At 58.7% G+C, this 16,809-nt stretch overlaps 1 protein-coding gene across 2 annotated transcripts in view; it reads left to right on the top strand.

The window, feature by feature from the left end:
* The window catches only part of DSCAML1 (DS cell adhesion molecule like 1), a 338,651-nt gene that overhangs the window by 270,152 nt on the left and 51,690 nt on the right, over positions 1-16,809 (top strand). The window lies entirely within an intron of this gene.

Genomic DNA, 16,809 nt, shown 5'->3' with positions numbered 1-16,809 from the left:
ACACAGCATAAGAGAAAGTCTTACTGTTGGAAAGCCTGGGCTGCCGTCCCTGTCTGCCCACTGGGCTGTGCCACCTTGGGCTAGTCACTTTGCCTCTCTGTGCTCCATTTTCTTCACCTGTGCTTGAGGTTCACTCCCAGCCCATCCACCCCACAAAATTGCTGTGACCAGCACAGGAGCTACCAACGGGAAGAGAAAGACGTGTTGGAAAAAGTCAAAGATGTAATGTGTCACATCTCTGTAGCCGGTGCTGTGTCTGCACCTTCTCAGTCCCTGGACCAGCGCTGGGGATTATCATTCACGGTTCCAAGTCACAGCACACTTTCACAGGGGGCCAGGTAATGGGAGAAGAACGGCGGGTCAGGGAGTGGGCCCCACGCTGTGGCTGGCGGCCCTTGCATGAGAGCCCGAGTTTTCCCGTCTGGCCCAGTCCCCTGTGAGTCTGGGGCCCTTGGCTCGGTGGCTGCATGACCCTGGTGAGCCCGCTGGGTTGCACAGATCTGCAGGCTGCTGAGTGTGGGCGTCAGAACAGTGCCCTTCGCGTCTCCAGAGCAGGGCAGATCCCGTGTAGTCCCGCAGCCTGCTGTTGCAAGGGCGCTGCCCCGGGGTGGCATGGGGAGCTTCCTGCAATGGGGCCCGCTGTGCGTGAGGCCCTCCCCGTGCCCCCAGGGCCCCGTCCTGGAAGAATCAGAGGTCTTCCGCCTGCGCCGGAGCCCGGAGCGGAGCACCGCTCACGGCAGGGAAGCCCCGGCGAGGCGGCGATCGATCGCTGCTCAGGGAGCTCCGGGCCGGAATCCCCGCCCTGGGGAACCACTCGCCTCACACTATCAAAAAGCACTTTGTCCTTAATAAAACCAGACAATCAATCTACATCCCTCGGCCCGGCAGGGCTCGCTGCTGCCGCGCCTCGCGGGAGGCAGGGGCGGGGCGGGCGCCTCGGGAGCCAATCAGGTCCTTCTCCCCTGGCCGCGCCTGCCAGGCTCGCCCCAGACTTGCTCCTGTCTTTGCTCTTTCTCTGTAAGTGAGGGGTTCTCGCCGGGCCAGCCTAGCTGCCGGATCTGTGGCTTGCAGGTTCTCCGTGGAGATGAGGGGACACGGGTGACGGAGGGCGCAGCAGTCAGGAGGTGGGGAGCCAGGCTGTCCGTCCTGTACCGGCGCGTCCTGTTCCGAGGGGCCCTGGGCAAGTCCCTTTCCTCCGCCATCCTCACTCGCAGCCCAGGCAGCGGCCGTGAAGCACTGGGGCGTTAGGAAAGGGCACGTGTTATGAACCCCCCCCACACACACACACACATGCTCCCTCTTCCCAGGGAGCTCCCCGCCTCACTCCCTTGCTCCCATGTCCCCACGCCAGCTGCTCTGTCACTGGCTCCTGCCTCTCTCCCCAGCAGGGCCCGCGGGCCTCCTCTCTTGCATCTGCTCCCATCCCAAGCACCTCCGGGTAACATTGTCCCACTCACTGTACCGCCTGGCCCTCTGTCACACAGCCTGCTCCGAGGCCGCCTCCCAGCCGCCCCCTCACACTCCCTGTGTTCCTCACACCCTTCCTCTATGGCCAACACCCCATCCATGCCAGCCCCCAGGGACCTGCCCTGGCCAACCCAGCAGGAGAGGGGGAGGCAGGCCCTAGGACGTTTGAGGGCTGGGTATGGCAGGGCCTCCGTCCGACAATGACCCTGTCCAGGGCCTGGGGGTGGGGCTGCCGCACTGGGTGGGGCCTGGCCAGCCCCAGAACTTCCATTCTGCCCCTGCCTCTGTGCTTCCAAGTCCTCAGGTCTCCTTGCTGGCCGCCAACCAGGCCCTGCTGGCCCCAGGGTAGCTTGACGGACTCCTGGCTTGGAGGAAAGAGCTCAGAGTGAGAATGAGGGCCCAGAGGCTGCTCCCAGCCCTGACCCACTGGCTGTATCTCCTGAGCTGTCCCTTCCTTCTCCAAGCCTCAGTTTCTCATCTGTACAACAAAGAGGCCGGGCGTAGACTCCAGGCCCTGGCTGACTCCAGCTCAGAGCAGCTGTGGGTCCAGCAGCATGCGTGGTCTTTGCAGGCCACCTGACTGCCTCCCAGAACTTGGTGGAAAATAAATGTAATTAACAGAAGAAAATACCACGTCCACAGAGCTGCCTTTTATCTCCCTTTTAAAATATAAAACAGAGAGATAATGACCATGAGGAGGGGGAGGCAGTTCCTCCTCCGACGGACACATGGGAGAAAACTGAAGCATCTTCAAAGTGGCTCTTCAGCGAGAGGCAGGTGCACAGCCATGCGGCTGAGGCGGAAGACGGCTGGCTGGGTTTTGATGTCGCCACGGAGTGGCAGTGCCTCCCGGGCCCCCCGCCCCCGCCTCCAGCAGGTGACCTTATTAGGCGGGTCCTGGCACCTCCCCCAGATGCTTCTCCACTTTGTGGAGGCTCCAGCCATTGGGCCCCAGACAAAGCCCATGGCCAATTAAACGCATAAGGGCTCTTTGTTGGTTTGAGTTTTGATTTGTTTGTTTAGCAAAATGTCAGACCAATTAAAGGGAGAGCCAAGAGCCCTCAGCGAGCAGCACCCTGCCACAGCCACAGGAAGTCAGGCAGGAGGGAATGGAGGCAGACTGTCCTGGGGGCCGAGGGAGGGCAAGGGGAAGCCGCTGGGCGCCGGCAGGCTCGGCCACCTGCCTTGGCTGGCCATTCATACCGAGGTCAGGAAGTAAAACCCTGGATGAGATGGCTGTGTGTTGGAAACCCTGCCCATTCCCAAGGCAAGGAGCGTAAGGACGAGGCCATCCACAGCCCCAGAGCTCTTCCTAGGCCACGCTGCTGGTGCAGGGAATTCCCTGCATTGATGTCCAAGGTCACTTCTGCCATCAGTCCTGCTGTGGACCAGCCCTGCCACCAGCATGACCATAGATTGAGGGATGGCTGTCCACAGGGCAGGGGACTGGATCCTGGATCAGGAAGTCCACACACACACTCATCATGCCCCTCAGCACAGATGAGAAACAGACAGAGAGAAGCCACGTGTCCAGCCCAAGCTTTGCTGGTGTGTCCCCTGCTGTGGGTGCTGTCTCCTCACCAGGCAGAAGCCCCATGGAGGCTGGGGCTGGTCCTGTCCTCCCTGGATAGAACTCCTGCACATAGCACCCAGCTCTCCACAGGCCTCTGTCCACTGTCATTCTGTGCTGAGGACTGGCCTGCCAACCAGCCCCCGGGCTGTAGGGCTGATCTCATCACATCTGGGGTCACAGGTCATAGGTCATGTCCTCAGCTCTTCTCCACCCATGAGTCCCCTTACTGGGTGAGGGGTCAGGGACAAAGACTCTACTGGACGTGCATATGGGGTGGGAGTGGGAAGCAGAATATGTGGGCCTCCAGTCAGACTGGCTGGGGCTGGGCTGGAACTAGGGTTTGGCCCTGCCATAGCTGTGGGCTTTGGGGGCTGTTTCCTGCCCTCTCTCCCTGGGTGGTGGTCATTAGTCACGATCCTCCCTGACCCATGCCAAGCCAGGCGATCCTGTGTGCTGGTGGGCCCAGCCTCCCCAGCCACTGGTGCAGCTGGGGGGTGGGGGTGGGGTGAAGAAGAGGGAGCCATGGTGATGATCTCCATGGCGATGCTGATGCAGCTGGTTGTTGGGCCTCTTGACTTGCAGACTTCATTGACTAAGGAGCACTTTGTCTCCTGCGTCATCAAACAGAGAGCAGGAGAGAGGCTGGACACATCCTCTCAGCGGCAGGCTCCCCGCTGCGGCCCCCACTTACAGGAACAAGGAGCCAGCAGGCCTGCCTGGGCCCTCACCAGAGCATTTGCAGCCCTGGGCTAGCCCAGGCCTTCCCCATCCCTGCAGGGCTCAGGGAGGCCAACCTGAGGAGTGCATTTAGAGGACAGGAAAGCCTTGGCCAGGGAGCCGCAGTCCTGTTCTTGTCCCAGTGTCCCCCACTCTGCCCTGGGTGAGCTGGGGCCTGCCACCGTCTGCCAGGGCCCTGGTTTGCTCCCGTGTTCAGAGAGATCGTAGTCCTCTTCCCTCCCCCCTTGGACAGGACGAAACAAGGGGTTTGCATTCATTGTGCCAGTGGAAACCCAAGGGCACGCACTGCCGGTTCTCCAGGTCCCATGTGTCAGGAACTGTAGCCCTTGGTGTTTCGGGGTGTAACAGAGAGATGAAGCTGTGTTTGAGTGGCTGAAACGTGGGAGGTCCTACTGACCTCATGACACCTCGCTATCAACAGGTCACATCCTGAATTCAGCCCCAAAGGAGGCCTTTATGCCAGAGATTCAAGGTAGACTAAAGCAGTGTCCTAGGGGAGAGCCCCTTGCCTGGCCCCGCCTCTTGTCACCATAGCAACTCAGGTCTTCTGGTGACCCAGAGAGGTTTGGTGGCAGGGCTAGGAGGGCTGCACCTGCCTGAGCAGCCTCCACGCCTAAAACAAAAGTGCTCATCCTCAGGAGTCTCCTGGGCCCCTCTATCACCACCGCTTCACCCTCACCCTGCGGTCCCACGGCTGCTGCAGCGCTGAAGGGTGTCTATTGAGTCTGGGCTCTGGGCGATCATTCAGGGCAGATTGGATGAATAACAAAACAACGTGCCTTGTCCATGGTCAGCACAGGTAAAGGGAGCAGTCAACAGGCTGAGACAGAAGACGTGCCAAGGCTCTCCCTGGGGGAGCCAGGTTAATAGACAGCGAATGCAGGCGGACAGAGATCTAAGCAGTCCCCAAACCCATCCCTGAGAGGGGAGCCCAGAACTGCTCCCCCGGTGAGGCCTGAAGCCCCTCTGTCAGTAAGGGCAGAATGAACGATTGCAGGGGCTGGGCAGAGCTGTGCACTTCCTGAGCAGCCCCCACGCCCAACACGCTGTCGAGGTCTGAAAGGCAGGGTGAAGTCACCCCCCCTTTCCCTCCAGGGATTTACAAACTAGCCAGGAAGCTGCAGCTAACAAGGCAAGGTCAAAATGTGTAGCACCACAAGTGCAAGGTCAGGTCAGAGAAGGAAACTCCCAGGGTGGACAGGCGTGGTCAGACTGCGCTTCCTGGAGAAGCTGGGGCTTAAGTTCTGCCTGCAAGAACAGGGAGGGTTTGGATAGGAAAGAGAGGCAAGGAGGCCTCTAGGTGGAAAGAATGGCACGAGCAAAGGCACTGGGGGCCAGCGCCACAGCTCAGTAGGCTAATCCTCCGCCTGCAGCACTGGCACACCGGGTTCTAGTCCCGGTCGGATTCTGTCCCGGTTGTTCCTCTTCCAGGCCAGCTCTCTGCTGTGGCCAGGGAGTGCAGTGGAGGATGGCTCAAGTGCTTGGGCCCTGCACCCCATGGGAGACCAGGATAAGTACCTGGCTCCTGCCATCGGATCAGCGCGGTGCGCCGGCCGCAGCGGCCATTGGAGGGTGAACCAACGGCAAAGGAAGACCTTTCTCTCTGTCTCTCTGTCTCTCTCACTGTCCACTCTGCCTATCAAAAAAAAAAAAAAAAAAAAGGCACGGGGTGAGAAGCCAGGGTGGGAGGCAGTGAGGAGAGCACCTGACCACAGGGTGGCGGCTGAGGTAGGGGTGGGTTGGATGAGAAAAGTGGCCTGAGGTCTGGCCGTGGCGTGCTAGGTGATGGAGATGACACTAGGTCTCCAGCAGAGGTTGGAGAGAGGGACCTCTGAGGGCCGTGTTGAAGGCAAAAACACCAGGCCTCAGTGGACTGGCCCAAAGGAGCCAGGAGACTGAGTCAAGGGCTCAGGGCTGAGAGCTGAGCATGACGGCACCGTCCCTAGAAACGGATGGATGGGAATGAGGGGTGGCCTGTCACATGCCTGGGTCAAAGAGGACGCATCAGGAGGTCTCTGAGGAAACACACGTTGGCTGACGCTCCGCCAGGGTTTCTATCCAGAGGCGTGTGTGAGACCCGATGTCCTAGGCCCCACCCCGCTGGGGGGCCCCACCACTCATTGCACACCCAGAAGGAATGGGGCTGGTGGGCTGAATACACATTCCCCTGGGATCCCAAGCCCCCGCCTGACTCCCCCTCCCCCACCCCAGCCCTCTGGGCCTCTCAGTTCTGCAGAGAACTGAGAGTCGAAAGAAAATGTTCTCTGGCCTGTGTCCACTCCTGTCCAGGGCTGCCATTGTCCATTCATTATTCGGCAATAGCTAATGAGTACCTGCTGTGTGTCAACACCCGGGCCGGGTGCTAGGGGAGGCGTATGCTGGGGCAGAGTGGAGGTGGCCTCTGAACACGCCTGCACCTGCCTTGCCTACTGCGGGGGGACTGCAACAGGAGGGGAGAGTGGGGAGAGCAGAGCCCACCCAACCTGGCGCCCTGGGAGGCCCCTGCAGCTCCGTGGAGCTGCACACATCGCCCTGAGAACCCTTGTGTCTGTATCCCCCAGACTGCAACAGAGCGCCACACCCTGTGCCTTGCAGCAGCAGGAACTTGCTCCTCACAGTCCTGGGTTAGAAGTGAGACCGCAGGGTGCCAGCATGGCCGTGCACCCACTGAAGGATCTGGGGAAGGCAGCTCCCTCGCCTTGTCCCATGGCCGCCCGCAGTCCACGCGTTCCCTGGGTTGTACACCCATCGCACCAGCCTCTGTCTCCATTGCCGCGTGGCCTTGCTCTCTGTGTGACCTCTGTGTGTGTCTTTTCTCTTCCTATAAGGACGGGGTCTCCTGCAGTAAGGTGGACCCTTCTCCAGTACGACCCCAACTTACACCAGCAAAGACCCTGTTTCCAAGTAAGGGCACAGTCACAGCTAGCAGGGGCTAGGACTTCAACACAGCTTCTCAGGGGACATAATTCAACCCCCAACAGCCCCCCAGGGCTCGGTTACTAAAAGGTTCCGTGCTTTCTACCATCCTACAAGGGCCCCACCTAAAGATAAGTAGTTTCCTATCCCAAAGCTCCCTCTTGGTCAGGCCAACCTCACCTATGCACAAACTCCAGGGCAGGGGCCAGCAGACCGGGCTTCGGGCCAAGTGCAGGCAGCGGGCCCTGTGTGACAGGACCCCAGCTGTGCCTGTTCTCTCTGTGGCAGCTCTCAAGCTGCAGCGGCTTCCACAAAGCCTAAAATCTCCACCATCTGGCCCTTCACAGAAAATGTTTGCCAACCCTAGATCTAGCGTAGTCACAGCCATGACCCGGAAGTTCTTTCTAGAGGGTCAAAGAAAAATGGCACCATCTCCTTCTGTTTCTGAAAGGGTTCTTCCCCTCATCCCTGAAACAGGAATGAAGATGCTCCCACATCCTAGGGCATTTGGTGGGGGCGGGGAAGGGCAGATTTAATGAGCTCGTTCATGTAAAGCATTAGCCACAGTGTGTGCACATAACAAGCGCTCGATATCTGCGAGCTGTTATTGTTGCTGTCGCTCTGCCAGGATTCTCAGGGAAGTAGAGGACCAGAGGCTGGGGGGCAGGGGCAGGACCAGCCCCCACCTTCATTCGAAAACACTCCCCTCCTGAGCGTGCACCCCTTGGCACACAGCAAAGAGAAGAACCGCCTCATCCCCATTTCACAGCTGGGCAAACTGAGGCCTGGCAAGTCTGAAGGTCTCCCTGGGCTGCCATGCGGCAGAAATAGGTGTGCGGTGCACACCCCCGAGGACCCACCCCAACTGCCTTCACACACACCGTCCATACCTGTTCTGCACCCTGTGTACTTGGCAGTGGACAGCCAGGGTCCCACAGGCCCCCAGCTGCACAGGCACCTCCCCACTGGCTCTCAGAGTGAAGCTGATTGCTTCCATGCAATTTGAATTAATCTCATGCTTCAGGTGGAGCTTGGCTAATCAGGGGAGACAAGAAGCCGAAGTGGGTGCAATCAAATTAACAACGCCACGGCCCTGGCTCTTTAAGAAGGGGAAAACAAAGCCGGCGCCAGAAGGCACCCCCCCCCCCACTTCCTCCGCCTTTCCCCGGGGAAGCCTGGAGCTGCTGCCACCCGCCCAGGCTGGCCACCCCACGTGCCAACAATGCCCCTTTGTGGCAGCTTATCTCACACTGCCAAACAGGGCTCCTGTTCTTGTCAGGAGCTTGTTAACAAGGAACAGAAACACAAGCCTTTGCAGGGAAGGGGAGGGGGCTGCACTGGGGGGAAGGAGGGTCCCCCCTCCCCCCCTCGCTGCGTGTAATCCTTCCCCAACAAGAGTGGGTGAGGGCTCTGAGCCAAGGGCCCCCTCTCCACTGACAAGGTGGGTCTTCAGGATTCTCAAGGAGCTTCAGCGCACCTGCTGTCCCTTGGAAAAGCCCCTCCCAGAGGATAAAGAGGGGCACATCCAGAAAGGCATTGAGCATGCCCAGTGCACCCCATCCAGCCTAAAGCTCTGAGGTTGCTGGAGAGATCCAATTAGACCTCCATAAGGACTTCCTTGAAAAGCAAAGCCCCTTCCTTGGGCAGGTGAAGAACCTCACGGTCTTGACCTTGTTGCCCTTCTTTCAATCCTGTTGACTTTGGGGTCTTCCTGCCTGAGGCAGAGGAAGGATGCAGGGGGGACGAGGGGCCATCTGCCACCATGGGCTACGTGTAAGCCTCATCTGGAGGTGGAGGTGGTCCTTAAGCGATCAGAGTCCTGGCCTGCATTAAATCAGAGTGCTGGCTGGCACCGCGGCTCAATAGGCTAATCCTCCGCCTAGCGGCGCCGGCACACCGGGTTCTAGTCCTGGTCGGGGCGCCGGATTCTGTCCCGGTTGCCCCTCTTCCAGGCCAGCTCTCTGCTGTGCCCCGGGAGTGCAGTGGAGGATGGCCCAAGTACTTGGGCCCTGCACCCCATGGGAGACCAGGAGAAGCACCTGGCTCCTGCCTTTGGATCAGCGCGGTGCGCTGGCCGCAGCGTGCCGGCCGCGGCGGCCATTGGAGGGTGAACCAACGGCAAAAAGGAAGACCTTTCTCTCTGTCTCTCTCACTGTCCACTCTGCCTGTCAAAAAAAAAAATCAGGGTGCTGACCCATTAAATCAGGGCCTCTGGGAACAGGGTCTGTGCAATGATATTTTTCAAAAGCTTCCCAGGTGATTGTGCGACAGAGCCAGGCCTGAGCCCTCCTCAGTCCCCAGCTGCGAAGGCAGCCAAGCCCAGGCCCCGAGCCCCCCAAATTACCCTGCCTTCCTCTTGCTCAGAGCTCAGCTCCTGCCACTCCGGTTCCCAGCACCTGCTCCACTGTCTGCCGTCCTTCTCTGCCTGGTGTCACGCCGTGGGTGAGACCACGGACACCCTTGGTGGGAGTCCGGCTCAGCCACTTGCTGGCTATGTGCCCTTGGCCGGTTTACTTCTCTAACCCAGGGGTTCCTGTCCGCCTGCACAGCGGGAACCAGGGCTGTTGTGAGGATTCCACGAGGCAGTGCACACCTGGCACTAGTGAGCCTCACGCCCCTGCCCACAGCAGGGACTGATTGCCACTCTTTCCTGTGGATTTCGGCTTACCCGGCCCCTCCCAGCAGCCAAGGACATTTGCTTCCTGTTTCTTCCACATTCTTCCCACATGCACTGCTCCTCTCCTTTGGGTATTCAGAACGGAATCTTCCCTCCCTGGTGAGTTGGGAACTTGTCACAAACACCAGCTGAGCTCCAATCACGGGGAAGAAGAGAGGGAGGGAGACAGAGACAGCCTGACACACGCCCCCCCCCCCCCCCCATCAGCCTGCCCCTGCCGGGCCTCCATCCCCATCGCGCTCCCTCCCCACCCTGCCCTGCCCCACTCCACCTCTCAGCCTGCTTCCGCATTGCCCCTAGAGTTCATTCGAGGGGAGAAAGGAGCCAGGCAGGGCCTCCGCAAGGCAGGGTGGTGGTGAATTGTCAGGGGGACATGGGGCTTGGTTTCCTTGCTGCCAGTCACCAGCTGTGTGACCTCAGACAAAGCAGGTAACCTCTCTGGGACTCTGCAGCCTCACTGGTAATGGAGGGGGTAACGGACCCTAAGTCAGCTCCTGAATACGATTGACACCGGCTACAAAGAATGCACCAGAGCTTTCTAAACTGCAAGGAGCACCCCCCTCCCCGCCAGTCCCCCTACACCTAGGAGAAGGGACCCCAGAGGCAGGAGGAAGCTGAGGGCCCAGTTGGTGCAGTCTGCAGTTCCCCCGGCAGGGTCCGGGGACCCTCACACTCCACCTCCCAGCCTAGGGGGACGCTGGGGCTGAGCAGGCGGCAGAGCTGTCTTGCCGTGGTTTAAAAATCTATCAGCCTCTCACATCAAATTAAAATGTAAATAGCAGCTGGTCCAGGCAGGACCTCGGGGGTGACAGGAGCCGGCCTGCGAGTAATTTCACAGACGGGAACCGGTTACATCGGATTCTGACAACTGTCTTGTTTCTGAAATTGATTTCCTCTCCCCTCGGCTTGTTGCCCTGGGAGGACCCTGGAGCCAGGGGAGGGGTGATCACACTCCAGCCCCGGCCTCTCTCCTCTCGGTAGCATCTGCCAATAAAGGCCCCATCGAACCCAGGAGGAGGAAATCGGAGATTTCGGTGCAGCCTGAGCCCCAGGGGCCCTCCGTGGCTCCTCCCTGCCCTGGACAGAGTCTGGTTGAGGCCCAGGGCGGGCTGTGCCCAGGCCCTGGAGGAGGCAACAAAGGCTCCTGATGCTTTAGGAGTCTCCTTCTTTTAAACATTTATTTATTTATTTATTTATTTATTTTTTTTTTTTTTTTTTTTTTTTTTTTTTTTTTTACAGGCAGAGTGGATAGTGAGAGAGAGACGCAGAGAGAAAGGTCTTCCTTTTGCCGTTGGTTCACCCTCCAATGGCCGCCGCTGCAGCCGGCGCACCGCGCTGATCCTGGCAGGAGCCAGGAGCCAGGTGCTTTTCCTGGTCTCCCATGGGGTGCAGGGCCCAAGCACCTGGGCCATCCTCCACTGCACTCCCTGGCCATAGCAGAGAGCTGGCCTGGAAGAGGGGCAACCGGGACAGAATCCGGCGCCCCGACCGGGACTAGAACCCGGTGTGCCGGCGCCGCAAGGTGGAGGATTAGCCTATTGAGCCACGGCGCCGGCTAAACATTTATTTATTTATTGGAAAGGCAGAATTACAGAGAGAAAGGGAGAGAGAGAGAGAAAGATCTTCCATCCGCTGGCTCGCTCCCAGTGGCCGCAACAGCCAGGGCTGATCCAGGCCAAAGTCAGGAGCCTAGAACTCCATCCAGGTCTCCCACATGAATGGCAGCGGCCCAAATTCTGGGCCATCTTATTTCCCAGGCACATTGGCAGGGAGCTGGTGCAGAAAAGGAGCAGCTGGGACTCGAACCAGTGCTCATATGGGGTGCTGGCATTGCATACGGTGGCTTGACCTACTGCACTACAACAGCACATCCTAGGAGAGCCTCCTTCTTTCCTGGCACAGAGGCACCTCTGCAGTCGGACACAGGACATGGGCCAGCAGGCAATATCCCAGGCAGTGCGTCTACGTGTGGCTCACGTGCCAGGGAAGCGCCCTGGAGTCACCAGGAAGTCTCTTGGTGCTCTCCCAGGCTTTGTCCTGGTGTGGCCCCCTACAGTGCCAGGTACCATACAGTTTGAATGAAACGGTCTGCTGCACCCAAGGACTGTGCAAGGCCCCAGAGAGAAGCTCCCACGCCACCCAAAGGGGCTGCATTGGAAGGAGCTATGCACTGTGGGGCAGCCCACTCACAAGCCTGTGCCCAGCCTTCCCCGTGCAGGCTTTTGCAGAGAGGAACTCGATTCCCATGGCTGTTCACAGGGTAAAAAGGGGCTGTAAATCATTAGGGCCTCCTAGTGTTCTGTGCAGTGCGCTGCCCTATGACTGTCACTGGCACTTGTCACACAGGCAGGCGTCTGCAGGCCATGCCCTTTCCCTCCCTGGCTCTCCTGCCAGCACCCCTACTGCTGCAGTCCCTGCCACCCACCTGCCCACCCCGGGAGCCACCTGCTGAGACTGCCTCACTATAGAGAGCCCACAGCTTTTTGGTGACAGCCAGATCCCATTTCCCAAAGCCAGAGACTGTGTGCAAGGGGACAGACAGATGGCACAAGGCAGCCCGCCTCTCTTGGAGGAGAAAGAATTGCCTTCTGGAAGCCTTGGTTTCCTTATCTGGAAAGTGGGGAGAATAAGCTGTACCATGGCTGCTGTAGAGAGGACCCACTGAGCATTGAACCAAGAGGCAAACACCCAGCTTACTGCCTGCTCCATCAAGCACATTGTGGGCACGTGGGAGGCCATGGCGCTTGGTCCAGAAACCTCGGGGCCATGTGCTTGGAGGCTGGGGACTGATCACAGCACCTACTTCGTGTGAGTTCATTCGTGCAAGGTGCTCAGATTGCTGCCAGCACGCAGCCAGCTCTCAACACCAGCGACTTATACAGGTGTGTGTGTGTGGAGAGAGTGTGCCCTCCCCACCGTGGCCGTGTGAACAGACATGCCTGAGCAACCCTGTCAGGGCATTGGCATGCCACTGGTCATCGCATGGGTTGTGTGTGGATGTCAGAGCCTGGGCTGTGAGAGTGACTGTGTGTATGACATTGCTTCTATGTGTATGTGTGGCTGTAGGTCAGGACCCAGGCTCCCGCAGGTGACTGTACAAGTGCGCCCCTCCCTAGGGAACTCATGAGGTCTGCTCTCTGGGCCACAGGCTTTCCCCATCCAGGAGGTCATGGTGCTTGTCACTGCAATTCAGCCAAGCAAGGAGAGACCCTGTCGTCCACACGGAAGCAACAGAGAGGTGGAGGCAGGGAGAGCAGGTGGGGAGGGCACCTGCTGCCCTGGCGCTCCCCTTAGTAGGCGCTGCCTCGGTAAGCCCAGCTGTGCAGTGGCTGGGAGGTCCGAGGCCCATGTTGTAGGCACAAGAGGGCATTGTGGTTCTGGCAGGCAGGGGACGGAGCCTCGGCGAGGGGCACGCTGCAGAGTTCTCTGCTCTGATGTCGGCCGTAAGACTTCATAGGGCCTGGATCTGGGTCTGGTTGACCCTCTCTGGGGTGCTCCTGCTTGTAGTAGTGCAGGCAGTGTGCTGTCTCCCATTGCAGCCCTTTTCCTAACAGCACAAACCACTAGAACATCGCCTCTAACCCAGAGAGGGGCTCAGCGTTGCACTGCACCTGCCCACAGGCCAGGGACTCCCAGTTTCTGGAGTAACTGATGTCTGCCCCTCGTCCTGGCCATATCCCTGCTTATCAGTGTCCTCCATCTAGCAGAGTGCCATACAAGACATAGGGTTGTGTGAGCAGCCTGAAAACTGGAGGAAGTGCTTAAGCTACCGCTTAGCTAGCCCACAGCCCACGTCGAAGTACCTGGGTTCAAGTCCCAGCTCTGGCTCCTGACTCCAGCTTCCTGCTAATGCAGACCCTGAGCAATAACTGATGGCTCGAGTAACAGGGTTCCTCCCGCTACCCACACGAGAGAACCAGGTTGAGCTCCCAGCCCCGGGCTTCAGTCGTGGCCATTGTGGGTATCGGGGGAGTGAACCTGCAGATAAGAGCATCTTCTTTTTCTGTCTCTGCCTCTCAGCTGGGGGCTCAGTCTCCCACTGTCGCCTCACTGCCCACCGTTCCTTGTACACTTCTCTGTGTGAAGCCTGGCCTCTCCCGTCGGCTGTCTTTTAACAGCATTACTGCTTACTTAGCAGTGTGACCTTGGGCAAATCACGGCCCTGTGCTGCCTCAGTTTCCCCATTTGTGAAAGGGAGCATTCTCCTGTGTGACTCATGCATGCCGGTGCTGCTAAGCAGAAACATACATGTAATTTTAAATCTTCCAGCTGTTCCATGTTCAAAGCAGTGAAAAGACAAACAGGTGAGATTTCCACTGCTTCACTCAGCATATCTGAAGTAGTAGCATGTAAACACCACAGAAGTCAATGAGATCATTTTTTTAAAGATTTATTTATTTATTTGAGAGGCAGAGTTACAGACAGAGAGACAGAGAGAAGTCTTCCATCCACAGATTCACTCAAATGGCTGCAACAGCCAACGCTGGGTCAACCTGAAGCTAGGAGCTTCTTCTGGCTCTCCCACGTGGGTGCAGGAGCCCAAGCACTTGGGCCATCTTCCACTGATTTCCCAGGCCATTAGCAGGAAGCTGGATCTGTAGTGGAGCATCCTGGACTTGAACCAGTGCCCCTATGGGATGCCAGTACCACAGGCAGACTTAATCTACTATGCCACAGCATCGGCCCCTCAGTGAGATCATTTACAAGTTTTTCTTATCACAGTTCTGAAATCCAGAATGCACTTCATAGTGACAGCTCGGCTCGGTTTGGACCGGCCGTGTGCCAGGTGCCCAACGGCCACACGTGTGAGGGGCTGCGTATTCAACTGTGCATGTCTCCCCCGGGCTCCAGGGCTCCAGGACTCCATGATCCCATGGAAGAGCCGGGCAGTAACAGCTTCCGGCAGGAACTTTATGTACATTTATTCATCCGATGCTTTCCTGGGGACAGGAGAGGGGTGTAAGCGTGTTGGGGACAGGACTAGAACCCAGGCGTCCTGGGCAGCCGCTGTGTGGCAGGCGTCATACCTCTGTGAACTTGTTTTGTCCTAAACCGCACCCTGGTCTCAGAGACCTGAATAACGCGCTGAATTACACAGAAGCAGAAGCCAAGCCAAACACCCAAGCCTTTCCTGCCTCCCTGCTGCTCTCCGGAGCTAGCCCTGAGCCTGGGGCTGTGCTGTGCTATGTGGGGCTCAGGCCAGGAAAAGCAGCCAGCTGAGGCAGGGGTGACCCTGGGTGACCCTGCATCCCGTGTTGGAAGATCTGGGTTTCATATGCAGCTCCAGCTCCAGCTCCTCACTCCAGTTTCCTGCCAGTGAAGACTCTGGGAGGCAGTGGTCATAGCTCAGTAACTGAGTTCCTGCCACCCACATGGGAGACCTAGATGGAGTTCCTGGCCCCCAGCTTTGGCCTGGCCCAGCCTGGACCATTATGGGCATTTGGGAGTGAAGCAGCAGATGGAAGTGCTCTCTCATGTGTGTGCCCCTCTCTCTCTCCCCCTCCCCCACAAATAAATCAAAAAATAATTTAAAACTCAGCCGGTAGGTGGAAGGGTGTGGCTGTTATGCAGGATTGAGGGGTCAGGGATCTCTGGCTGCCCATATCTGTTCTGATTGGCAAGACAGGCACACAGGTTGTGCACTGCTCAAAAGCACACAGCCTAAGGGACGAGTGGCTCCTGGCACTGGGCTGCATCCCACCAGGGGGGCCCTGTGCAATTCCCACGCAGGCTTCAAGACCCTGGGCCCGTCAGCTGGGTGTGGCCCCTCGGGCCCTCCTGCCAAAGACAGGCTCTTCCTGTCCCTGCCTTCATCAGGCTCCGCCTTGCTGAGGCTTGGCCCTCCCCCCACCACACACACCCCCCTCTGCAGAATGCTCCCCCAGTTCCTGAGGACTAGGACTCCTCCCCAGGGAGGCCTCAGGCCTGAGCCCCTGGGGACGCCGGCCCCAGTCTTCTGGTCTCTCCTTGTGGGGAGAGCAGTTGCCGCCCACTGCCTCTGCCCCACAGCCAACATTTCCATCTTCCGGGGGGAAAATGGAGGCCTCCGCAGTGCCGGGCCCGACTTGTTGATGTAAAAGCTCACTCTGTATTCCACCCAGGTTTATCCGAGTGAATTATGCAAATCTTTGATGGAAAAATATTCCTCAGCACATCCTTGAGAGTGTAAAACCTTAGTCAATAATTCATACTCGGATGTCTCTGACTGCAGGCTTTTTCTTCATTATAACTTGCACCTCGTTATTTGTCTTTCGCATTTTATTGTATATCCTGGTGTAATGCCATGCATTATAAAATTTATCTGCTCCATTATTTGATGAGCTGGGGCTGGGGAGCCTGCTAGGGTTGCCGGTGCAGGGGCCTGGGACCAGGGCTGGCCTCGGCACCAGCGCCTGCAGGAGCAGGCGGCAGACGAGGCGGCTGGAGGTGGCTGGCTCTGCGGTGTGTCTTCGGGGAGCCAGAGACCTCCCTTCAACCGCTCGCCCCCAATGCCTGTTCCTAACGCCCCCTTAGCCACTCACTGGTGTCTCAGGTGGCTCCATTACAGCTCCCTGGTTTCCTTCCTTGCTCTGAAGGTTTGATTTGTCCAGAAAAATCAGCTGTCCCTGGGAAGTTTGCTGTGAGCAGATCTTTCAAATGGAGCAAGAGCGAGATTCTGAGGACACGGGCCAGGGACAAGGAGGAGGGTCAGCTGACGAACTGGAGCAGAAAAGGGTGCTGGGGATGGGGCGGGTGGGGACCCGGGTTTTGGGGAGAGGACAGAACCCCTTCCTGCAGCGTTGCCCAAGCCGGCCAGGGATGGGGCCAGGGTGAGCTGGGCTCTGCCCTCAGAACCCAGTGCAGGCCCCACCTGATTTGCATACTCAGGGACGGCTGGGACAGGAGCCACAGAGCGCTAAGTTTTCCCGGAAAGGTGGAGAGGGAAAGACAGGGACTGAGAGGGCTCCCCACACTCACCTTTCCGGGGCCTGCGCGGCAGCTGGCTTTCCCACGAGGTTCCACTGCCACGGTGTCCTCGCTCCCTCACCCAGGCTGAAGCCCTCCAGGTCAGCGCCATGCGGTTCTCCCAGCACAGTGCTCTGGTCTTGTTGTCCCTGCTCCCCACTGGAGTGAAAGTCCTCGAGGTCAAAGCCACCTCGGTCCTGCCCACCGTCAGCAGCAGAACCCAGCGCAAAGCCTGCCCCCCACCCCCACCCCCCCGCCAGCTCCATGAGCACTCGCTGGAGCCCTGGGCTGCGCTTTGCCAGCTACCGCTCAGCTGGAGGTCCTTTCTCCTAAGCCCCTGGGGGGCCTGCCTTCCCTTCCCTCCAGGAGACAAGGACCCTGTCTCAGCGCCAGGTGTATCCCGCAAGCCCAGCCTCACGATGGCCCCAGCCTGCTGCCTCCTGATTCTTAAGTGCCCCAGGTCTCTGTCACGCGGGATGCAGGAGGAAAGGGA

The sequence above is a fragment of the Oryctolagus cuniculus genome, chromosome 1 (genome assembly GCF_964237555.1).
Source record: "Oryctolagus cuniculus chromosome 1, mOryCun1.1, whole genome shotgun sequence".
NCBI lineage: Eukaryota > Metazoa > Chordata > Mammalia > Lagomorpha > Leporidae > Oryctolagus > Oryctolagus cuniculus.
This window is presented reverse-complemented; position numbering and strand designations above follow the sequence as displayed.